Raw genomic sequence first — 27,278 nt, forward strand, 5'->3', positions numbered from 1 at the left:
AATTATTAAATCCCACTGGAAAGAAGAAATGCACTTCTCTATCCTAGAGATCTTTTCAATGATTTTATTTTTCTATAAGCCCAAATGGTTATAACAAGTAGCTACACTGTGTGCAATATACATATAGATCCTGTAGAGTTACTGCTCACTACAGATACTAAATGGCAAAGTTTTTTCTTTACAAAGAAGTGAAACCCACACAGAACAAAAATAGAAAAGTTAGCTTTTTAAAAGATAACAAATGGAAGTCAAATTGCAAGAGGTACAGCCAGTTGATTTAAAAAAAATGAAAACAAACAAACAAACAAAAAACAAGAAAACATTAGCTTCAAATGCTTGAAGTCTTACAAAGAAAGTATGGGAATCAATGACACACACTTCCGTCTTCCCTTTTTGGGCTATATGGATTTTTTATTTCTGATATTTTTTGCCTGTCAACAGATTAGTTTTCTCATATTATTCATCGTGTCTATCTCCATAACTCAGCTTGGCCCTGGTTTTCCTTTGTCAGAGGAGCTCCAATGCACCAATGTTCATAACCATTCAACTCCAGAGACCATTATCAACTAATTGAAGATGTTTGCAAAAGAAACCTTATCCCTTTGACCTGTAGTTGGATGGATTTCTTTGGGTCAAATACTCATCTACAGCTCAATTGGCAATGGACAGGAAAAACTGTTTGTGGTATAAATCTGACAACCTATACTCATTCTTTCAGTAGAGAATGTGATCTAAGCAGGCATGAAAAAATATGTGCTACCAATGAACAATGGAATCCTTGTTCATCAACAACTCAACAATTTCTGGAAGATAAGTAATAATCATACATATCGGGCTTATAAGAATGAATCTAGAGTAAGGGACTTATATGCAGTGAAAATACAATTCTAGTATGATTTCTGTAATAGGTTCTGGTAAAAATTCAGTGTAAAAGTTGGAATAAGAGCCTTATAAATGTTTTCTTGTTCATCTATAAGAAATACATAAAATGATATGAGCAAAATGACACAAATGCTATACAATTCTAAGATGCATGCTTATTTTTATTTGAAGTGTCTTTTGTGATATAAAATATTTTAGGTGGATGACAAATACCCTGACATAGTAAATCCAGCTAGAATAAATATAATTTTAGCTAAAGCTGTGCATAATAAATAGGTGTTTCTTAAAATAATAATTTTCCCAGTTGACAAATTAAATATGGAAATACATATCAATGGAAATAATTTTTCATTAATCACTGCATACAAGGTCATACATTTCTTCAGTTCCATAGACATATAACAGACTTATAATTGGAACTTAGTTCATTTTGTTTCTATTTCTATTCACCACCGTTCTTGTGCAGAGATCTTGGTGCTGTGGCCCACTCTCTGCTCCACACCTGGACCTCGTTCCAGGTTTTTGGTGCACCTGCCCTCATGGAATAACAGCTTGGGCCACCACTTCCTTTTCATGCAAATAATTTCATGCAGGGGCACTCCCTCATCTCCAGACCCAGATGTAGTTCCATGTATTTGGCACACCTTCATCCATGAATTAGGAGTTTAAGCTACCCCTCTAATCCCATGCAACAACCTTGTGGTGGTTGTTTCTCCGCTCCTTCTCCATGCATATCATCCAGCTTAAAGCACACCTGCTCCACTGGGTTAGAAGCTTGATCTACCTCATCTACCCCCTGCAGCAGCTACTTTTCTGTCCCATGCCAGGACATATTTCCAGGCACTTGGCACACCTGCTCACTTGGATTAGGAGCATCAGATACCTCTCCTCTTCAAGTGCAGAGATCTTAGTGCAGTAGCATGCTCTCTACTTGGTTCCCAGACATATATCAAGGCATTTGGGGCGCTGACACTTCTAAACTAGGAGTTTAGTCTGCCCCATCTTCCTGTGCAGATAACTTGGGATATCAGAGGTTTCCCAACTCCAAATCTAGACACACCTCTGGATACTTTGTGGCCACCCCCAAGAACCCTTCAGAACTGGTGCTTTGCCTTCCATTGAGGAACCTGTAGGTGAGCTTCCTCATCTTGGGCCCCCCTCCGTGGCTGAGCAGGGAACTCAGACCACTGTGCATTCCACAGATCAGCCCATTACCTGAGGCAACAGAGAGCTTCTCCCAGTAATTAAGGATCAATTATATACACATCCACATTGGCTGTAGCCAGCTCTTACCCGTAAGAACCACCCACTGGCCTATGACATAAGCTTCCAGACATCTCCACCATTTTAGCCCTACAGGATACAGTGAGCCTGCTCAAACATCCAGTACATTGCTGCTATAACCAGCATTTGGGAAAGCCACCATACAAAGGCTATTTACAACCAAGGAATTTATACAGACTCTTTGACACTGAAAACATCCAGAACCAAAGCCAAAGGACTCTATACAGCATACATTATAGACACCTCCTTGAGAAGGAAAAGAACTTCATCCAAACAAAAGCAAATTCAAAAAATAAAGAGAGATAGCTTATCCAGATGACAAAGAACCAGAGAAACAACTCTGAAAGTATGAAAAAACTGAGTGTTACAACCGCCCCAATGAACACTAACTCTCCAGCAACAGATCCCAACCAAAATGAAATCTTTGAAATACCATATTAATAATTCAAAATACTGATTTTAAAGGAGCTCATTGAAATTGAAAAGAAAGCTGAAAACATGCACAAAGATATCAGAAAAACAATTCAAGATCTGAGAAAAGATATTGACATCATTGAAAAAATAGAACTGAAAATAAAAAAATATTGAAGGAATTACAAAATACAATTGAAAGCTTTAAAAATAGTCTAGACTTAGTGAAAGAAAGAATTTTAGAGCTAGAAGACAGGTCCTTCAAATTAGCCCGGTTAGATAAAAAAAAATGTTACAAAATGAACCAAGCCTTAGAGAAATATGGGATTTTCTAAAGCATCCAAACCCACAGATTACAGGTACACAATAGGAAGAAGAGGAAAATGTAAAAAGTATGGAAAACCTACTTGAGAAAATTATTCAGGAAAACTTCCCAGGTCTTGGGAGAGATTTAGATATCCTGATACAAGAAGCTTAGAGAACTCCTGGAAGATAGATTTCAAGAAGGGCCTCACCAAGACACAGAGCCATCAGACTAGCAAAAGACAATGCATAGGAAAAAAATCTTAAGAGCAGAAAGAGAGAATTATCTAACTGCCTATAAAGGAAATCCCATCTGACTAACAAAGACTTCTAAGCAAAAACTCTGAAAGCAAGAAGAGACTGGGAGCCTACTTTTAGCCTCTTTAAAGAAAAGAAAAAAATGCCAGCCAAGAGTTTTACTTCCTGTCAAACTAAGCTTCATAAGACTAAGCTTTCCCAGACAAACAAATGCTAAGGAAATTCGTCACCACTAGACTGGGTCCTACAAGAAATGCTCAAAGGAATTCTAAACATGGAAACAAAAGAACCATACTCACCATCATAAAAGGACACTTAAGTACAAAGCTCACTGATTGAAACTCCAAAGAAACTAGCTAACAACACTAAGACAGGAAAAAAACCTCACATACTAAAATTAACTTTGAATGTAAATGGCATAAATGTTCCACTTAAAATATAGAAATTGGAAAATTCGATTAAAAAAACCCCTCAACCAGGAGAGACAAACCTGCAGATTAAAGACAGCTATAGATTCAAAGTAAGAAGGTGGAAAAAGCTTAATTACACAAATGGAAAACAAAAGAGAGGAGGAGAAGCCATCCTCACATAAGATAAAACAGACTTCCAACCAACAACAGTAAAAAGGACAAGGAAGGGCATTATTTGATGATAAAGGGTTCAGTAAAACAGGAAGATTTAACTATACAAAATATATATGCACCCAACACCTGAGCACCCACATTCATAAAACAAAAAACACTAGGCCTAAGAAAGCAGGTTAGTAGCAATACAATAATCATGAGGTTTTCAGTATTCCAATGACATCACTAGAGAGATCATCAAGGCAGAAAACCAACAAAGAAACTGGATGGCTGGGTGCAGTGACTCACGCCTGTAATCCCAGCACTTTGAGGGGCCGAGGCGGGTGGTTCACAAGGTCAGGAGATCGACACCATCCTGGCTAACATGGTGAAACCCTGTCTCTACTAAAAATACAAAAAATTAGCCGGGCATGGTGGCGGGTGCCTGTAGTCCCAGCTACTCCGGAGGCTAAGGCAGGAGAATGGCCTGAACCCAGGAGGTGGAGCTTGCAGTGAGTCGAGACCGCACCACTGCGCTCCAGCCTGGGTGACAGAGGGAAAGTCCATCTCAAAAAAAAAAAAAAAAAAAAGAAAGAAACTCTGGACTTAAACTAGGCTATAGACCAAATCCAAATGGACCTACTGGACATTTACAGAATATTTCATCTAACAATGGCAGAATATGTGGTTCTGCTCATAGAACATTCTACAAAATCAACCATATGTTTGGTCATAAAGCAAATCTCAATAATTTTTTTTTAATTAAAATTAAATCAAATACCTTCTCAGACCACAGTGGAATAAAATTAGAAATCAATACCAAGAGGAACTCTCAGCCGGGCACGGTGGCTCACGTCTGTAATCCTAGCACTTTGGGAGGCCTACGTGGGCGGATCACAAGGTCAGGAGATCGAGACCATCTTGGCTAACACGGTGAAACCCCGTCTCTACTAAAAATACAAAAAATTAGCCCAGCGTGGTGGCAGGTGCCTGTAGTCCCAGCTACTGGGGAGACTGAGGCAGGAGAATGGCGTGAACCCAGGAGGTGGAGCTTGCAGTGAGCCGAGATTGTGCCACTCACTGCACTCCAGCCTGGGCAACAGAGGAGACTCCGTCTCAAAAAAAATAAAAAGAGGAACTCTCAAAACACACAAATACATGGAAACTAAACAATTTACTCCTGAATGACCTTTGGGTAAACAATGAAATTCAGGAAGAAATAAAAAAGTTTTTCAAAACAAGTGAAAATCATGACACAACATACCAAAACCTCTGAGATACAGCTAAAGCTGTGCTAAGAATAAAGTTTATAGCATTAAATGCCTATATCAAAAAGATAGAAAGATCTCGAATTAACAACCTAACATTACAACTCAATGGCTAGAAAAATGAAACAAGAACAAACTAGACCCTAAGCTATCAGAAGAAAAGAAATAACAACCAGAGAAGACAAAAATTAGATTGAGATAAAGAATAATACAAAGAATCAATGAAAGAAAACATTGGTTCTTTGAAAGACTAAACACAATTCAGAGACAGTAGGTAGATTAAGAAACAAAAGAGAGAAGATTCAAATAAGTACAATCATAAATGATAAAAGTGACATTAAAACTGATACCACAGAACAAAAAAGATCATCAGAGTCTACTATGAATACCTCTATGCACAGAAACTAGAAACCCTAGAGAAAATGGACAATTTCCTGGAAACGTACAACCTCCCAAGATTGAACCAGGAAGAAATAGAAATCCTGAACAGATGAATAACAAGGAATAAAACTGAATCAATTCAGCAAAATCTCCCAACAACAACAACAACAAAAGCCCAGAACCCAGATGGATTCACTGCCAAATTTTACCATCTGTACAAAGAAGAGGTGGTACCAACTTTATTGAAACTATTCCAAAACATGGAGGAGGGGAGATTTCTCTCCAGCTCATTCTATGAAACTAGTATCACTGTAATACCAAAATTAGACAAGGACACAACAGAAAAAGATAACTACAGGCCAATATCCCTGATGAATATAGATATATAAATCCCCAACAAAATACTAGTAACCCTAATCCAACAGCACATCAAAAAGACAACTGATCACATTCAAGTGGGTTTTATTTCAAGAACGCAAGGATACTTCAACATTCACAAATCAATAAAAGTGATTCACTTCATAAACAGAATTAAAAACAAAAACCATATGATCATCTCAATAGATGCAGAAAAGACATTCAATAAAATCCAACATCACTTCATGGTAAAAACCCTCAACAAACTAGGCATCAAACATACAAAAATAATAAGAGCCGTATATAACAAACCCACAGAAAACATCATACTGAATGAGGAAAAGCTGAAAACATTACCTCTAAGATATAGAACAAGACAAGGATGTCCTTTCTCACCACTCCTGTCCAACATAGCACTGGAAGTTCTAGCCAGAGAAATCAGGCAAGAGAAATAAATAAAAGTCATCCAAATTGGAAAAGAAGAAGTCAAATTATCTCTGTTCACTGATGAAATCATTGTTACCTAAAAAAAAACCCTTAACTCCAAAAGTCCTAGTGATAAATGCCTTCAGTAAAATTTCAGGATACAAAATCAACGTACAAAAATCAGTAGCATTTGGGGCCGGGCGTGGTGGCTCACGCCTGTAATCCCAACACTTTGGGAGGCCAAGGCGGGCGGATCACGAGGTCAGGAGATCGAGACCATCCTGGCTAACACAGTGAAACCCCGCCTCTACTAAAAATACAAAAAAAATTAGCCAGGCGTGGTGGCCGGCACCTGTAGTCCCAGCTACTCGGAAGGCTGAGGCAGGAGAATGGCGTGAACCCGGGAGGCGGAACTTGCAGTGAGCCGAGATCACGCCACTGTACTCCAGCCTGGGCGACAGAGCAAGACTCCATCTCAAAAAAAAAAAAAAAATCAGTAGCATTTCTATACACTAATAACATTCAAGTTGATAGCCAAATCCAGAATTAAATCCAATTTACAATAGCCACCAAAAAAAAGAAAAAATACCTAGTAGGAATACTTTTAACCAAGGAGGTTAAAGGTCTCTACAAGGAGAACTACAAAACATTGATGAAAGAAATCATAGATGATACAAAAAAGTGGGTAAACTCTGATGCTCATGGATTGGAAGAATCAATATTGTTAAAATGACCATACTGCCCAAGGCAATCTAGAGATTTAATCCAATACCTATTAAATTACCAATGTCATTTTTCACAGAATTAGGAAAAACAATCGTAAAATTCATATGGCACAAAAAAAGAGACCAAATAGCCAAAGCAATCCAAAGCATGAAGATAAAATCCAGAATCACCACATTGCCTGACTTCAAATTATACTATAAGCCTGTGGTAAAATAGCAAGGTATTGGTATAAAAATAGACACATAGATCAATGGAACAGAATAGGAAACCTAAAATAAAACCACATACCTACAACCAACTGATCTTGAACAAAGTCAACAAAAATAAGCCATAGAGAAAAGACATTCTATTCAATAAATGGTGATGGGAAACTTGGCTAGCCATATGTAGAAGGATTAAACTGGACTCCTATCTCTCACCATATACAGAAATTAACTCAACATGGATGATAGGCTTAAATGTAAGATCTCAAAGTATACAAAACCTAGAAAAAAACCTGGGAAATACTCGTCTGGATATTAGCCTAGGTGAAGAATTTATGGTGAAGACCATAAAAACAAATTAAACCAAAAGAAAAATGGGCAAATGGAACTTAAACTCAGAAGCTTCTCCACAACAAAAGAAATACCAGCAGAGCAAACAGACAACCTGCACAATGAAATAAAACATTTACAAATTATGCCTTCAACAAAGGACTAATATCTAGAATCAAAGAAATTGAAATAACTCCATAAGAAAAAAAAACCCATTAAAAACTGGACAAAGGACATGAACAAATATTTCTCAAAAGAAAAACTATAAATGGCCAACAAACACATGAAAAAATGTTCAACCTCACTAATCATCAAATAAATGCAAATTAGAACCACAATTATTTATCATCATCTACCAGTCAGAATGACTACTACTAAAAAGTAAAAAAAAAAAAAAAAAACCCAGCAGATATTGGCATGGATGCAGAGAAAAGAGAGAAAAGAGAATGCTTATTCACTAGAAAGTAAATTAGTTCAACTTCTATGGGAAACAGTATGGAGATTTCTCAACTTAAAATAGAACTACCATTTGATCAAGGAATCCCACTACTGGGTATGTACCTAAAGGAAAAGAAATCATTATAAAAAAAGACACCTTCACTCATATGTTCAGCACAGCACAATTCACAATAGCAAAATCATGGAACCAAACAAAGTGTCCATCAGTGGTTGACCGGATAAATAAAATGTGCTACATATACACTGTGGAATACCATGAAGCCCCCCCAAAATGAAATCATGTCTTTTGCAAAAACATGGATGGAGCTGAGGGCATTATCCTAAGCAAACTAACACAGAAAGACAAATACTACATGTTCTCACTTATAAGTGGAAGATAAACAATCGGTACACGTGGACACAAAGATGGAAATAATAGACACTGGGGACTCTGGGGACTCCAAGAGGCACGAGGATGGAAGGAGGTCAAGGCTTGAAAAATAACCTATTGGGTACAATGTTCACTATTTGGGTAATAGATACACTGGAAGCCTAATCCCCATCAGTACACAACATACCCATATAACAAACATGCACATGTACACCCTAAATCTAAAATAAAATAAAATAATGCCACTCACAAAAAAATACCTTTTAATTGTAATCCAGTATACACAGACATTTGCACCTAAATGCGAAACTAGACTAAAAGATATCCATAGTAACACTTTAAATATGTGCAATGCAATATGGTATTATCTATCCTCTTATATTTCATTTTGACAAGTCTTAGTCACAATACCTTAAGTGGATTTCATGACCCACTAATGAATTTAACACATCCAAACTTAAAAAATATTGACATAGGGCCGGGCGCGGTAGCTCATGCCAGCACTTTGGGAGGCCGAGGTGGGAGGATCACAAGGTCAGGAGACTGAGACCATCCCTGGCTAACACGGTGAAACCTCGTCTCTACTAAAAATACAAAAATTAGGTGGGCGTGGTGGTGCGCCTGTAGTCCCAGCTACTCGGGAGGCTGAGGCAGGAGAATAGCTTGAACCCAAGAGGCAGATATTCCAGTGAGCAGAGATCACACCACTGCACTGCAGCCAGGATGACAGAGCGAGACTCCATCTCAAAAAAAAAAGAAAATTAAAAATATATATATTTAAATTTGTACACACATAATGTGAACATGTGACTTAATTCCAAAAAAGTCCTTAAATTGTTTAAATTATATGCTTGGTTGTAAACAAAAAAACAGAATGAGGCGTGATTTATAAAGAAATTATTTTTTATAATTTTAAATAAATAAATACACGAAGCCTTTATTGTTGTTGTATAATCTCTCTGATGTTTGTAGACTGCTAAATTTGCTTCCATATTAGAGGCATACCACCTTATTTAGTTATTTAGTACGTCTCTAGGAAAATAAGTAAAATGACAAGAAAATGAGAAATATTTAAAAACATGACAAGAAAAGTGTATCTTCCAGTATATCTCTTGAAATTAATATCTAAGCAGCCTACGTTTTCTTTGGGAAAATAAACAAATGAAAAATAACTGTTAATTTATTCTTATAGTATGTAAGTTATTATCACCAGCATCATCATTAGTCAAAAACTAGCTAATTTTGGGATCTGCTAGGCAGGCAGAATGAAGAAGTATTTGTAAGTTTCTAACAATGACCAAAATTTTTGCATCAATGAACTCTGCCTCTAAGGGTTTTTTTTTTTTTAGTATCAGTTTGTTTAATAAATTGCTTCCAACCACCACTGTAGTTCCAAACAATTTAAAATGCTTTGCACTTCATTTGGATATATATATAAAAAAAAAATCTTTTTTATATATAAAGATATATATTTTTATGTATTTTTATATGTTTTATATATTAAATATATATTTAATATATAAAGATATATGTGTGTATATATATAATCCAAAAATATATATATATATATAAAACACCAACAAAAATGTTTTTTACTCAAAATGTAGCATTTCATTTTCTCTATTCAAGGAAATTACCTCTAATGCTGGGGAAGTGAGAATATCTCATATAAAATAATTCCCCAAAAGACATTAGTATTGCACCTCTGAAAGAATTTTTCTACTGTTATCATTGTTAATCATGCCAGTGTTCTATTGATTACAGATCATTTGATATAGCTTCAAGCTATTTGCTCTGCACCGTGTTGTAAAAACAGGACATTCTCTCTGCTCCATGTGGGGAATGTCAGAGCCAGAAACTGAGAAGGGTCTCACAAATCTCAGCTATCAGATCAGTTTTCAGGACCTTGAAGATAAAGGGCAGACCTTAAGTGGATATTAAGGTCTATTAAGAAGCAAATAAATATGTGCCTCTTCTTTGTGCAGCTATTCCTTTCTACAGTCAAGCAAACATAAAAAAAGGTAAATAAACTCAATAAATGTGATTCATATAGAGCCAAGTATATACATATATATGTAAACACACATTTTTCTTTTTTATTTAACATACACATAACTGTATAGAATAAATGAAAAGTTCATGATTGCCTTAGATATAGCAGCAGTGTACATATTAGTTTTAAAAATATGAAAATAAATTATAATATCTTTGAAATGGGTCTAAATGTATATATATATATTCAGCAGATAAAATTAGTAAAAAAAAGTGTCAACATTACATATTTTCCATTGATTTTTTAAACTTTCTAGATTAAAGTACAGGTGTCTTATAGAATTTGGGAGTTGTCTTGAAATACAGGTGGGGGAGGTAGGTGGTGGCAGAAAGAATGACAAGGCGGTGGGGTAGAGTAAAGGTCAGAGTACTTTGGTTAGGCAAAATGATCCCACTTGGGATAAGAAGGCCGATCTATTGCTCCTGGGAGACACACTGATATATTGATATGTCCCCAGAGCACCCTGCAGTAATTGGAGAAGCCATTTGAGGGAATCTCCAGGGACACTTTTGCTTTATCTTCCTATGGCATAGACACATTTATTGAATGCCCTCTTCTTTTAATCTTTATTAAGTAGAGAAATTCTGCTGCAAGTCTTAGGTCAGCTTAGAAGAGAGTGATTCTATACTTCGGTAGATCATTGCTAGATATAATTAAAATTCTTCAGTGTTTTCAAGTAAGAACAGTGAACAAAGCCCTGAGTAATCAAACGGCAGATGCTTACATACACTCTGCAGCCACATTTTAGCTCTCCTTTTGCCAAATCAGGGACATGGTGGCTGAGGTGGACATCAGTTCCAAGGCTAGGGAATTTTTTTCTTGAATATGTTTCTAGTTTTAATTTATGAATGTTAACTCCAAGTGCTGAAAAGAGGTATTACTTTCAAGTTGTGCAACGAGGTAGAATGTGACAGAATCACACATCCTTTAGGCTTTGGGTTTGTGGTTAATGGAATAGAATAGAAAGAATAGAATTTCCTTTTTCTCAAAGATACATCATAAGAATATTGTCATTTCAAGGCTATCTCATAATTTTAGAAGACAAGAACCACAATCACTTTCTAGCGCATGAAAGACTTTCAAGGAGATCTTGCTTTGCATAAGAATTTGAGTAAAAAGTGGTAGGCTAATCTGACCTCAAATGAATAGCACTGGAAATGAATAGCTTAAAATATTCTCATCTCAAAGACCGCAAACCACTTTCTTCTATCTCCTCATTTTTATGGCCCTCGATTAACACCCCCTCCCTGCCCAGGCTCCAAGGATACGTCCACACTAACAAGTACAACTCTTTCTTTTCAACCTTTATCCTGATAAAGGATGTTCCTGTGCACACTGTCTTATGCAAAATTTTGAAGTCCATGTTGATTCTTTTATTATTTTTGTATATCTCCCATGTGTGGTGTTTCTAATGTTTGTGGAGCTCACCTCCAGAGTTATCTCTGGAAGTTATTTCTTTTTCTCAAACTTCTCTGTTGCTGCCTTAGTTCAGGCACTTAGACCCTATTTTTTTACCTTTCAACAACTCAAAAAGGTCTGCTACCTCAAAAAAATCTCTTCAGTTCAATCTAATAGTTCCCCAAATGTACAGAGAACTAAACTTTTTGACAAGTTTGCTAACATGCATTTCCCAGATGCTGTTTTTTACCTCATCTCCTGAGACTGGGTAGGATAGGAACCACTCCTTTTAAATAAGCATTCAGATGGTCCTGACACAGAACAGACTAGAAGCAAACCCAGTGAAAGAGTAATATCTGCCAAATAAGCCATGAGGCTGAATTAGAAAAACCTGTACCTCTTTGAGAATTAAAATAACCTGTGAGTCCTCAGCCTTCTATGAGCAGGAAGCAAGCTAAGAAAGTTATATAGCCTCATTTTAGAAATGGTAAAAGAGGATAATGGAAAATAAAGAGGGTGAACCAAAATGCTCTCCCAGGAGAATTGATAGCAGCAGGAGGCAGACAAATACCTAAGCAGATAGGGGCAGGTCCCTGGTGAAACCCCAGCTACAAGCCAAAGAGAACCTGAAAGTCAAGCTACACGTCAAATTCACAGATCTGATTGAGAACCTGTCTTCCCTTTTGACATGATTTCCTCTAATTCATCCCCATCCTTCACCTATTTTACATATATGTATCCTTCCTTTATTGGTTTTTTTATACTGTCGTGCCCACCTTTGAGCGGTGCCTGTGTTTTAACCTTTTTCACATACACAAAAATGAATCAGCATGCATTTCACTATTCTAAGCCCATCAAAGCTCCGGACTCAGCCACACTGGGAGAGAAATCACCTGACTTCAGCTGGGGGAAGCAGACCTACTTCCCCTCTCCACAGGGAGCTGTTTCGTCACTCAATAAAATTCTTCGCCCTCCTCACCCTTCAATTGTCAGCATATCCTCATTCTTCCTGGATGTGGGACAAGGACTTGGAAACTGTCAAATGTGGATACAAGCTATAATAAAGGTGGGCTGGAGCATGCCCAGCCCAGGTGTGGCCTGAACTGGTGCACAAGCCAGGTGTGGCCCAGGCAGGCTGAATGGGTGAACCACCTCCTGCAGCAGATAGCATAACCAAGCAAGGCCTGGGTTGGGGCGTCGCTGGCCAGAGGTTACCCACTTGCAAAGTGAGAAAAATCCTGCATCAGAATTATGTCCTTAGGAACCTCCTGACCTCCAGGATAAGAGACCTATATAGTGAACACTTAGTAGAATCTCAGAATAATTATAGACTAGTGATGGTATTTTGACTGCCATTCTTCTCTCTCAAGTGGTAGTGGTGGTATATGTGTGTTTGTGTGAGTGTGTGTGTGCATTTTGTGCTTCTGTTCTACCAGGATATATTGGGTGTACATGAAACAGATAATCTTTCCTTTTAGTTCTTAGGTCTTGAGACCAAAAGGAGCCACACTACTGGAGTAACCACTACTTATCAACTACAGATTCTGGACTTTGAAGTACACTTTTTACTGAATGTTACCTTTGGTTGCTTCCAAGAAAATAATTTCCGTCAAATATAGTTCTATCGACAGGTTCCTTGTGTAGCTTTGAACTTTAGGAATCACTGGCATAGATGAATTAATCATTTGAAAGATTGTCCAAACTTCCTTTCAAGCCTTGCCTTCCATGCTGACACAGATATGCCCTATGCCATAGCCAAGTTAGGCTGCTATTAAGCCTTTGGGTTTTTTCAGGTGCACTTATCAGAATTCATGATGGCAAATAAAAGAGTAAGATAACTATCTTAAGCAAAGAACAATATTTATTTAACTATATTAAATATTTGGGTTTTGCCCTGGTTTGAATATTTCTGTTGTCCCCAAATTCATATATTAAAATATGATGATGGTATTAGGTGAGAGTATTAGGAGGTGGGGCTATTGGAAGATGATTACGGCACGATGGTGTACTCCTTATGACAGGGATTGAGCCCGTATAAAAGAAACTCCAGAGAGCCACCTGAATTTCTTTCATCATGTGAGGACACAGCTAGCTATAAGGTGCCATCTGTGAACCAAAAAGAAAGCCCCTGCCAAACACCAGATCTACTGGTGCCTTGATTTTGCACTTTCTAGCCTCCAGAACAGTCAGAAATAAATTTCTGTTATTTATAAAGTACCTGATCTATGGTATTTTGTTATAGCTGCCTGAGCAGATTAAGACAAGCTCATGTACCTAATGTTAGGCTGGAGAATGAGACTTAGAAAGCAGGAAGACAAGGGGACTCTGGATGGATCATACACGAGAACTATCATGAACCCAACCAGCAGAAATAACTAGATAGGTACCAAGGAATCCAAAAGATGATGAAAAAAGCTTCCTCAGTGAAGATGCACAGGAAGCCACAAACCTATTTAAAAGAAAAGAGAGAGTTAATTAAAGAAAGAGAGATGTTGAGGAATTGGCATTCTTAGTCAAGTTAGAGAACAGATTTAATGGGTGTGGAGAAATGGGAAAGAAAACAAGACAGGAAGTTTGGATTATACTTGCCAAGTACAAAGTTTGAGTTGTTAGATGTGGATGTGCTGAATGAGGTTAAGAGTGAGGTTATATTACTGGGTGGTCAATAGGGAATGAAGATAAGGTCAGAGCTAATGGGGAGAATGAGGGATGTGAATTTGCAGATTTGCACTGATAGCCAACATCAATTTGGAAATCATGAGAATGAGGTCATGTGAAGTTGGTTGGAGAATAAATATGTGAACAACCTACTGAAGTTGTCCACAAAGATAGAAGCCAATCGTGTGGGGTTGAATGATAACAGTGATGATTTGAAGAAGAATTTAGACTCAGAGTGTGCAGCATTTGAACAAACATAAAATGGCAACATTAGTCTCTGGTAGAGAAGTGGGCCTGGAAAGAAAAAAATCACAACATCTTCATTTATGCTTTCTGATGATTAGAAGAAATCCAGTTAATTCAGCCCAACCCTTTAATCACATAAATGAAAGAAGCTTCTCTAGAGACATCATACGATGGGCAGGGTAGCAGGTATCTGAAGTAAACCCTGTATTCATTGTTGTGCCAGTTATTGAATGTAGGTATTGAACTTTACATTTTATTGTATTTATTTTTATAATTTTTTTTTGAGATGGAGTCTCACTCACTCTGTTGCTGAGGCTGGAGTGCAATGGCACCATCTTGGCTCACTGCAACCTCTGCCTCCAGGGTTCTTGTGCCTCAGCCTCCTGAGTATCTGGGATTACAGGAATGTGCCACCTGGCCCTGCTAATTTTTGTGTTTTTAGTAGAGATGGGGTTTCACCATGTTGGCCAGGCTGGTCTCAAACTTCTGACCTCAAGTGATCTGCCTGCCTCGGCCTCCCAAACAGCTGGGATTACAGGCATGAGCCACTGCACCTGGCCAACATTTTATATTTTTATCATAAAGGTAATTTTAAAAAGTTTTAAGATAGAAAAGAAGTGTATAAATTGCAATATGAATGTTGCTCAATCTCCTTACTATCACCACTTTCAAACACACATACAAATGCCCCCAGGAATCTTCACAGTTAATGACTTTGGGTGTTATCTGGATTTTATAAAGCATCAACTTTCTGCTTGTTTTGCTTTAGCAGCAGAATTACTGTATCTTTATATTTAATATATGCTAAATATTGTATAAGATGTGAACACATTTATAGCTCAGTCATAGAAAAAAATGATGGTTTGAGGACTGTAATCAATTTGAAAACATACATTCTCAGAAAGAATATTAGATGAAAATTTATTAAATATTGATATAGATTATGTTGGGAAGCAGGTGAAAAAAATCAAAGTTCTCTTTAACATTTTAAAGTACAACAATGCAATTATATAAAATTCAAACTCTTAATAAGATATATCTATTGATTTTGTTCTTACAAAAAGATTTGAATATTAAAAATTGGATGTTACATAATTAATTTTATGATTTTTTAAAAAGTCGGTAACTAAAGCATTTTCTTGATTTTTATACTGGGTCAGATACAGTCTTGTAACTATTAAAGAAAAAATTATTCTGACAAATGTTAAGACCATAAGGAAGAATTTATTTAAGACTATTGAGATAGGTGTCAAGCCTATCACAATAGAGGAGAAAAATCAAGGTCAGTTCTGAATACAGCATGTACAAGTGGTGCTTTATGACCAATGAGCGGTTTAGGGGATTGGCCTTTCATAGATGGAAAATTACTAGGAGGAGTCATCAAGGTGAGCGGAGATTTTTGCTGAAGGCAGGCCAGGGCAGGGTGACCAGATATCAAGGGTAAGAAATGAGGAATTTGATTAAATATTGAGGTAGATCAGATATTAAGGATAGGGGATATTCTCTAAACTGACAAGATTTTTTTCTACAACTTGTCTAGACAAGCTTGAGGATAAGGCGCAAGGCCTATTCTAAAAATGTCTCAGTGGAGCCTGATGAAAGTTTGGTCAAGAAGAAAGTCTATCAGAACCACCCCACTTATTTTGTAGCTATAATTTTAATTGGTACCTACTTTAAAAGCAAAGGGTTTAAACTACAAACCTCTCCACACTGTAGTCTTCATAATAATTTTAATGACGACTAATACACTTGTATACTTCTTTAAGCCTAATTTAAAGTTTAGTACCAGCTATTTTATTACTTGTCCCACTTTAATTGCTTCCTTATCCCTCAATGTAGGACAAAGCACAAAAAGCCTCAGTATTGTATTTTGTTGTTAACAAGCTACTAAATTTGTGTTTCCCATATGATGTTGTTATGCTTGGTGTTTGCTGGGAAAATTATAGTAATTGTTCTTAACAAGTAGTAAAGTTTATTTTGTTCATGGTCAATTTGAGGCAAGAATGTTAAATAGTGTAAGACTTATCCAGAAACTTAATTAAAATTAACAGTTGAAATTGTTTTTTTGTTTTTGTTAAATGTACTGAATAATTTTCTGGAAATTCTTTTCTATTGACTCCTAGGGATATATTCAGTACAAATCCTGTACCAAACTGAACTAAAACTTAATATCTACACATAGTAAATCACATAGGAAATGACACAAAACAATTTTGAAGTGACTAATCTCATTTTTTAGGTACCACCAAAATACAAAACAAGAAAAATTAAGCAAGTCATTCTCAGACTAAACTTCCTACATTTACATTGCTTTAATAGGAAAATACATCATACTTGAGCTGAAAGTGTTATTAACATAGATGATGTAAACCAGAAACCGTATGGTAACCCATTCTCATGATGTGAGGTGGTACATGTTTAGAGTGGTTTTTAAGTTAGGAGACAGTGTTGAGCCTCTAATCAGACAATGTTAAAATATTTTGTCTTCTATTTTTTAGGTGTAACTAACATCTAACTTCATTTAAAATGTTACCATATTTTAAACTGTGTGCCTCTTGTATCAAAATTGAAAATCAGTAGATATGGGCATAGCACCACAAATGTATTTATAATATTATACTTGTGAATTCATTAAACACTTTAGCTATCATCTGGCTTTCAAAATAATGATTAATTCCATTTTGATAAAAGCCCTCTCAGAGGGGAAAAAAAAGTAATTGTATAGTTTCAACTTAGTGGCCATTCAAGTTGCTAAGATTACTTATATTTTTTACTTAGCATTTAACTCTCAATACTCATTCATTAGGCAAATTAACGTGACTCTTTAACTTCTTTTAATTTGAGGACTTTGGAGTAAGAACTTCATTTAAACAAGTTTACAAAAAAATCCCTGTAATGAATGCTTCTTACTTTTTTATACTTTTTCAGAATTGTGTTTTTCTTACTCCGATCTCCATGTTAGCGGGAGAGGAACAACAGATCATGCACAGGGCATTTCAGGTCTCTTTTAGGAAGAGGAAGAGTGTGGATGTGGTAGGAATCAGAAGTGAAAGATTTGGCAGTGTGTGGTTCCAATATAGTAATTAAAAACATTTATTCAGATGAAAAATTAGATAACTAGAAGAGTCTGAGGATATGATGATACCAAGCAACCCTTCTAAACACTGAAAAAAACTAGTTGAATCACTAATATTTTGGCTTTGTTCTCATTTTCTACTCAGTTTATATGTTTATGGCATTTTAAAAAAGAAGTTGCTAAATTCTAATTTTAAAACCAGTATGAAACCAGTACATGCTGCCAGGAAAAAGTCGTAAAAGACTTTGAAATAGGCAAAAAGTATTACTGTCCTGACTAGTTTACACCTCCAGGCTGTCTCCATCAGCTGAGAGCACTGCATATTATTAAAATTAATTCTCTCCAGTGAAGAGACAATCAATCAATTCCCTTTCCCTTTGCGGAAAAAAAAAAGCCAGTTTTACATCTATTTTTAAATTCATTTTGTCATTCCTGATTTACCTATGTTGTAACATCTTACTGAATCCCTTATTAATTAATGAGTTAAATAAAATATTTGGCACATGTTTATTTCATATTTGTATGCCCGGTGATTTTATCTTTTAAAAATATTCTTTAATACACCTAAATATGGCATTTACAGATGTAGCCAACATAAAGTCAAATTACCTAAAATTCTGTTTCATTATGATATAGTAGTCAAAGGCCTAAAAGCTTTGCGAAGTTTCTTGAAAATGCAAAATGGGGATATTAGTACAGCAACATTTTTAAAAAGCCTATTTACTCTTTCTTACACTCATAGACACACTCACACACACACACACACACGGGATGAGAAGCAGAGAGAGAGGATAGAGAGAGATACAACTTCCATCATCTCCCAATTAATTCTTCATCCACACTCCAAGCTCCCCTATCCCCAGCGACCCTTTCTTGTCTCACTCTTCACCCTTCTTTCCCTCTCATTTTAAGATATATTCTCTGAACCTTACTATGTATTTTAGATATGGGGTCTCTGTTTCTGGCACTACCACACCTCACTTTTTACTGCAGTTTTCCACAATAAAAGTTCTCCAGTTCATCTACCACATAATTCTCCTGTTTTGAAGTAAAGGAGGTGACGCTATTCCTACTCAGGCATTAATTAACATAAAAGACTCTTCCAGTCTTGTATATGATAAAAGACTCTTCTGTCTTACAAATGACAAAAGAGTGTTGGAAAATGCACAGAATAAGAAAGTAGTTATTGTTATCTTTGTCAAGGGCAGGGATACTGTAAGGGTGGGGCTTGTGATGGGAATTAAAATTCAATGAGGTGTACATACAAATTCTACTATATTTCTGAAATCTTTCTGACCACTTGAAGATTTTTGGAACAACATTGATAGGAAATGGAATTAGTTTTAGTGAACCTCTGTGTTTCCTGCAAATTCTAGTCTCTTCTACTTAGGGTGCAAATATAATAGCAGAGTTAAGCAGCATATTTTTTTTTCTGTAAATTCACTTTATTGTGTGTCCACTGCTTACCATAATTATGCCTAAATTACTCAAGTCTCTCCAAAATTAGGAATGCATCATTTTTATAAATAAACAAGTTTTTAAATTGTTGTGTGCTATATTTTGAATATAAACTAGTCAAATAATCCTCCACAGAAAGTACATGTTGAGTGCAATCAATACTTTTCTTTTTTCTGAAAACATTTCATCATGTAAGTATTTAACTGATTGTCCAGATATTTCTGCTGCTGCAAACCTTCTCCGTTTTCGCTCCCCTTTCCCCATGGTCTATTAGGCAATGTCTAGACAAGTAGCTTATTTTGTTCAGTTAGCTCTAGATATTTGGAGTGCAAAATAATAATCTTCACAGGGAGAAAGAGAGTTTAATATCTGAATGAAAAATCTCCAGTGAAACTAAGCTAAACCTATTCGGATGGCTAGCTTCTAGCATTAACTTTCTGAACTTGAGGTTGCTTCTCTTTATATAAATGTGTTCTACTCTGTGTATGTTTTAGTGATCTTCATCTAGCCAAAGGCTGTATTTAATAGGTAGTCATCAAGCAGAAACATAAATCTTTCTTGAGCGTGGGTGCGTGTGTGTGCCCCTGTGCATCTGGATGTCAGTGGTGGGGGGAGAGGAAAGAGAACAGAGCAGGCCTGTGTGGCAGGAAACAGATGAGGATAAATATGCATTGCTGTGTGGTTCACAGAGTTTACAAGAAGGAGAACAAAGTAACTGTGACATTTGCCTTTAAGATCTGTGAAATCACAGCAGGCTGGGGAATACAGAATAGTGGACAGTATGCTACAACGAGACACAGAATTCAAACCCCTTGAAACCCTAAAGTTAGATTTCCATTTACCATACATAACTTAAAAGGACCTTGCTCTCATAATTAGAAAATACATCAATTGGACTCTCATTATTTCATTTGCAGTATCCTTTCAATGGGCCTTTCTGACTATGGGAGATCATACTTCAAATCTATTTTCACCATCTTCTCTGAGTTTTCAGTTTATTATGTCTTACTACTACTACACACACACACACACACACACACACACATACACCCTTGATGAAATGCAATCACTGCAAGACAAATGTCTCATCACCTAGGAATCCTTCTCCTCCACTCCACTGGACTTAACGGCTTGACCACAATAATTGAACACAACAAATTTGCATTATATTTAGTAATGTAGGTACTTTCTCTTTTACTGGACTATTAGACCCTTAAGAGCAGAATGTGTATTATTTATATACTATTTATGATGATATATCAACTCTTTCACAACTCCCCATCCTATAACTGTAAGTAAAATTTGTTGAACTATCTCAAGCATATTTAAAGTAATTCAGCAATTTACAATACTGTAAATCCATTTTTTTAAACCTCTGCTTCTGGTTTATACATTTGATGGTCTCCAAATAGTGCTATGTCTTCAAAGACATCCCTATGAATTTACACTAACCCCCAGGCAGTTTTTCTCAGATATATATCTTTTGTCCATATTTTTAGAGAAAAAAAAAACAAAGTGAGAATACCTAGCAATATTGAGGGACATAGTTTTAAACCCTGGGTCCTAAAAAGAGCAGTCTTTTCTTTATGGCAGATAGAGATTGAGGATAAATAGTAGAGTGACCGTTGACCCTGTTCTTTCACAGTAATATTGGCAAGTCATTTGCTGCCATTATTGGAATTGCACCTGAAAAGCAAGCACTTAAGAACAGTGTAATTTATGTTGTTGATGGTCTTCCCTTTTATTGATTCTCTTCATTCTCAAGTAGCTCTGGATCACTTTCAGGATCACTTTCTTTCTTTTCTTTTTTTGTTTCTCTCTCTCTCTCTCTTTTTTTTTTTTTTTGTCATCCAAGGCAAATAAACTTTCCCAATCTAAACTGTCACGCCCAGTGACCACAGTTACCAAATTAATTGGCATATCCTATCACACACAATTGCTATAGCCATGTACCTCTGCTAAACCTGTGTATACTACTGACTTACTTGAACATGACTATTTCTCACCACTATGGAGAGAGAATCAGATAGTACTACATTTACACAAATATTGATCAAAATAATTGAATAGTAAGTAAGAAAAGCTCTTTGATCTGCTCTTCTGTAAAAGGAATTTTTAAGCAAACAATTTTTGGTTGTCTTAAAATTAATAAAAAATATATTTGGCAGAAATTAGTCAGCATTTATGACATAGAATAATATTGTTAATTTATGGTGGTCTTGTTTTTAGTTAAGGAATTGTATCTATAGGCAAATTTTTAACATGTCAGTACATTTCTCCTATTAAAACAGAAATAGGTCAAACTCAGATTGCTGCCTTTAGACTCCTCCTCCTCAATTAGAAACATCATGTTTGATTTTTAAAACTATGTTTCTTGTTATTTAAAATAAATACTTTCCCCAAATCTGTTGAGACAAAAACAAAAGCAAATTTGGAATCGGATTTTTATATTTATTCTAATATTTGTGTTGAAAAATCATTGGAACTAAGAACTGTATGCCTAGTAAATTGGAAAAAAAAAAACTGGATAGTTCCAAATGGGAAGTGTGAAAACCTGAACTATGATACCATTGAAAAGGATAGGAATTTAGAAATGGAGGGATTACAAAAGTCATTATGTTAATTGAATAAGCCAGAAACAGAAAGACAAATATTTTATGTTCTCACTCATATGTGGAAACCAAGAAGATGGATCTCATAAAGATAAAGAATAGTTTGGTGATTACCAAAGGCTTGGAATGGTGAGGGGTTGGAGGGACTATAGAAAGGTTGATTAATGGGTACAAAAACACAGGTAGGTAGAATGAATAAGATTTAGTGTTTGATAAATCAGTAGAGTGCCTACAGTTTACAATAATCTATTGTATATTTCAAAATATTTAGTAGAGAATTATTGGACTGTTCCCAGCAAAAAGAGAAGATAAACATTAAAGGTGATGAATATCCTAATTACCCTGATTTGATTCCTGCAAATTATATGAATGTGTCAAAAAATCACATGTACAGCAAAAATATCTGTATCTTTTGTTTTTTTTTTAAAAAAAAAACAGAATAAAATGAAATAATTATTTTATTTATCAAGGAAACTTGAGGAAATAAAAGGGGAAAATAGGAAATTAAGGAGAGGTTTAAATATGGTACAGACAGATAAGTAGAGCTATCAGAAATTTGATGTCAGAAGTCTGTGGATCTAAAGTGTTTTATAACTCAATATCTAAATCCAGTTCTGGAAAAAAAAAAAAAAAAGGAAAGGGAATTTGTAGAGCTTTTCTTCTTATCTTTTTCCTTTTCTTCCTCCTCTTTCTTCCCCTGCTCTTCTCCTTCTCCTTCTCCTCCTCCTTCTGGTTCCTCGTGTCACTAGCAGAATTTCTAGTATGTTTTAAAAGACATTCATCTGAGTTTCAAAACTAATAATGTAGGCATTACTTGAGAGTTTGACAGGGAACAGAGATTCTGAATTTGAATCAGTTAATAGCAAGGTTAGCTTTGTGTTCAGCAGTAAATTTTCAGGTTTCTTTAAAATTTGGAATAAAACCACATAAACTCTACCTTGTTCTAAGCATGCATTTATATTGCAAAATATATTATAAAATGTTTTGAAGTGAAAGCTACTTTTATGTTATTCTAACTATAACAGCTACCAATAGTTGTATGTCTATCTTTAACAAAATATTGAAAGCTAGCAAAATACAGATAGATAGATAGATAGATAGATAGATAGATACAGATAAATAGGGAAAGATATGATGTAAATAAGTAAATAAATATATAAATATTTGTGTAATATTTTTACTGTTGTGATAACATTATTGGGAAAGATATGATGTAAATAAGTAAACAATATATGAATATTTGTGTAATATTTTTACTGTTGTGATTAGATTAAGAAGCATTTGCTAAGTGAAAATATGCAGAATTGCTTAGTATATACAGTGCATTAGCATAGTTACTAAAAATATAACTATTCTGAAGGTTGTTATTAAATGAACTAAAGTTTCATTATGAGTAGGAAAAATATTTATATCAGTATGAACTACATAGTATAAATGAATATATTTGAAAATACTGCATCTACTCACACATTTATTAGCATCATTTGAGAATGTATCCATAAATGTTTGAAAATCTTTCCTCCCAATGCCGTTATGTTAGTCTTTCTACCTAATAGATTGTTTGTTGTTGCATCTGCTAGTACATTTTCCAATAAATAATGAGCAAACCTTGCTATTTCACATGTGCTTGCCTCTCAGAAGGAAAGTAGTAGTACCATACATTGAGTATTTGTGCCAAGCACTACACCAAGAACTTTGTATATATAAGTGAATTTAATTCTCACAGAAATCCCAGTAGCTAGTATTATTACACAAATTTAACTGATGAGGGAAATGAGAGTCAGAGAAAATATGTAATTGCCCATATCACCCAGCGTCTAAGTGGCACAGCTAGGATACAAGCTATATACTTCCTTGCTCCAAAGTGGATGTGTTTTCTTATAGAGGCCGAAATTTCTTACAGAGGTGGAAATTAGAGGTAGCAACTGATTATTTAAAAATGCATTTTGTTTATTTTCCATAATTGTTCATTTTCTATTTCTAGGAAAAAACAAAATTCTAAATAATCTCATGAGATATCAAATTAAATATTACTTAGAATATCTATGTTTAAAAAATAAACTGCAACTAAGCAGAATTAGCTATTGACAAAACCAAGAATATTTTAAAAATAGGAATTCTATATAAAATATGTATTGCTTACATGCTATTTTATTTGATATTTGCAGCCAGAAAAGAACTTTTTTAATTCCAACTTATAGGTAGACATCGCAAAGAGATAATAATATTCATTAGTAGACCTTTGGGAAATTAAGAAATCAATGCTTCACATTATTCTGTTTTCTATTGGAATATCTAATATTTACCATACGTAGTCACTGGGTACAGATTATTAATGTGCTTACATTAAAGCTATTAGCTGTTTTACTGAAGAGTTCATGAATGTGATATTCTGAGAATTGTGTTCTTTAAAAATGTCAATATTTTTAAATTTATCCATTTTTCCTATTAATTTCTGATTGTAAAATGTTTTCTACCCTCAATGGTAAATTATATTTAAGATTCACCCATTCTTTTTCAGCAGGTAAATATGTCATAGTGGACTTTCAACGTTTGTCTTTCTTTTGATTGTAACTCATCTTTGCAAAAGAATACCGATTAAAAGGTAGCAGCAGAACAGCCATAGAGTCTTCCAAGAGAAAAACATGTTGTGTTCAACATTTCTCCAGTATGTGATAAATAAAGGCAACTGTTAATATTGTAATCCTTGGCTGTGTGCAGTGGCTCACGCCTGTAATCCCAGCACTTTGGGAGGCCAGGGAGGGCAGATCACAGAGTCAGGAGATCAAGACCATCCTGGCTAACATGGTGAAACCCCATCTGTACTAAAAATACAGAAAAATTAGCCAGGCGTGGTGGTGGGCACCTGTAGTCCCAGCTACTCGGGAGGCTGAGGCAGGAGAATGGCGTGAACTGGGAAGGTGGAGCTTGCAGTGAGCAGAGATCGTGCCACTGCACTCCAGCCTGGGCGACAGAGCAAGACTCCGTCTCAAAAAAAAAAAAAAAAGAAAAAAAGAAAAGGAAAAAATTGTAATCCTCAAATGAGGTAATTATATATTTCAAAACTAAAAATTCTAGTATTTAGATAATGATTCAATACATATTTGAAAGTACAATTTGGGATAAAATATATATACCCTAGGGAAAAATGTGCCTTTTTTTTTAATCTCTGAATAAAACATAATGGCCTAATTCATTCCTGTGGAATTTACAAATGTGGTAAACATTTGTAGAGATATCTGTATCTCTAACAGTCTCAGTTTCTTATACAGCAGAAAAAGAATTGTCCTCTCCAAATGTATAATTCCACCTAGAAAAGAAGGTTCACTGTATCCCCAGGTTGTGGTGATGGTTGTCTGGTTATAGAGATTGTTTTTCCTTATATGACTTAATTTTTCTTTGAAAAAGATTTAGGCAAGTAGCACAATAGCTGTCCTCTATATCAAACCACCGCTTCAAAGTATTCCCAGGTTATGCAAGTATAATTTTGTTAGATAATACTTAAGTAATAACTCAACTTAGCTGTTGGTTTATCTAGGCCCTTGGGTATTCACTCAATGTAAATCTTTGGTAGTGTTTCTGAAACTTGTATAATGTGAGTCAAATAACTCCCCAGAGAATGGTCAAGAGCCATGCATTATATGCTAAACAAAATGTGGTAACTGCTTGTTATTCATAAGCCTTGGGAGTAAATGCAAGGGCAGTAGCTGCTATTAATGAGCATCTTACATAGATATAGGAAGGGGCTGAGGATCTGATGTTTAGGTGCATTAGTAAACATGTTACAGGCTTTTATTAATTCAAATCATTTACCCAGGTGTATCAAGTTCTTTTTACGACACTTTTATTTTGGTTAAAATAAAACAGTACACTAAAGGACCTTCAAAAATGCAAAAACAGTATAATTCAATGAAATGTAAGTTGTATTCGTATACTGTAAATATACAACGTTAGGTTTTATAATATTTATGAGTGGATCCGGGATTTCTCTAAGAAACAAGCTTAGAGACAGCTATTTGGTTGGAAAGACAGTGAGGCTTGAAGATTCATTAGAATAGCAATTTTACAGTGCTTTGGGAGTTGACAAAGACTCTTTGGCCAAACATTAGTCAGGCTTCTGAACCTTCTCCTAGGCCCATCTGTACACATTCTTGTAAAGTCCAATTTTAGAAAGACCCCTATCTGCTAAGATATCTGAACACCCTCTATAGCCGATCAGGTTCCTCTTTCTGTCCCATGCCCCAAGTGATGTCTGATCATGCTGACCTGTCTTCAACAAGAATTCTGTTATGTTGGTTTATCCAGAATCCTCCCTTACTCATAATGTTTCCTCTTAGTAATTTTCCATCCACTGGCCCCCACCCTGCTCCTTGGCTGTAAATTCCCACTTGTCCATGCTGTATTCTGAGTGAAGCCGAATCTTTCTCCCCTACTGCAAAATTCCATTGCAGTGGTCCCAAAACCTATACCAATGGACCTTAATAAAGTCTTTCTTACTATGCTTTAACAAGCATAATTGAATAATGTTTTTTTCTTTGACAGGAGTATTGTTGGGGAGCAAGCTGATGAAAATTATAGGAAAGCAAAATAACTTCTTCAGAATTAATAAAATGATTTAAGTCCAAACTTTTGAACACGGCTTTAAAATCACTCTTTGCTATGATTCTTTTTGCCCACTTGCATTTCTCATACCTCTCCACAAAACATTTTGAAGAGCCACGTTTCTCCAGAAAGTCATGTTCTTATTGGACTAAATTGCTTCAGTGTCAAGTTTTCACTAAGATAGAAATCTTCCTGAGCAGAATTCCCTCTACCTGGAGCACTAATTGCAATTCGTCACTCCATCTCTTTCATGTTTTACCTGGCTAATAGATTCATACTTAAGGTCCAACTTAGATACAAATTTCTCTTATAATCTCACTGTTTAGGTACCTCTCTTCTTAATGAAATCATATACTTCTTTTCACTTCTTGCATTATATTGAAATGACTTGTGCAACTATATAATTCCTCATTGGAATTATATAGGAAGAGGGGTGTCATGATTTTCCAAACCCATTAATATGTGGACTGAATCCAATGTGATTACAAATAAGAAATGGCTGCCCACTTTTTTCCCTCCAAACCGGTACTATAAAACATCTCTGATATCATTTCCCAGCCTTGGATAGAATCTTTGCTATAAATTTCAGTTGTAAGAATAAGTCCTCACCCTCTGCTTCTATGTCTCACTTCTTCTTCCAATATATTTTGAGCAAAAAATGAAGAAATATCTTTTGCAATTGGCTTTTTATTTTCTTTATTATTATTTTATTTATTTATTTATTTTGGAGATGGTCTCGCTCTGTCACCCAGGCTGGAGTGAAGTGACACGATCTCAGCTCACTGCAAGCTCTGCCTCCCAGGTTCATGCCATTCTCCTGCCTCAGCCTCCCGAGTAGCTAGGACTACAGGTGCCTGCCACCACGCCCGGCTACTTTTTCTGTATTTTTACTAGAGACGGGGTTTCACCATGTTAGCCAGGATGGTCTCGATCTCCTGACCTTGTGATCCACTT

The sequence above is a fragment of the Pongo abelii genome, chromosome 6 (assembly GCF_028885655.2).
Source record: "Pongo abelii isolate AG06213 chromosome 6, NHGRI_mPonAbe1-v2.0_pri, whole genome shotgun sequence".
NCBI lineage: Eukaryota > Metazoa > Chordata > Mammalia > Primates > Hominidae > Pongo > Pongo abelii.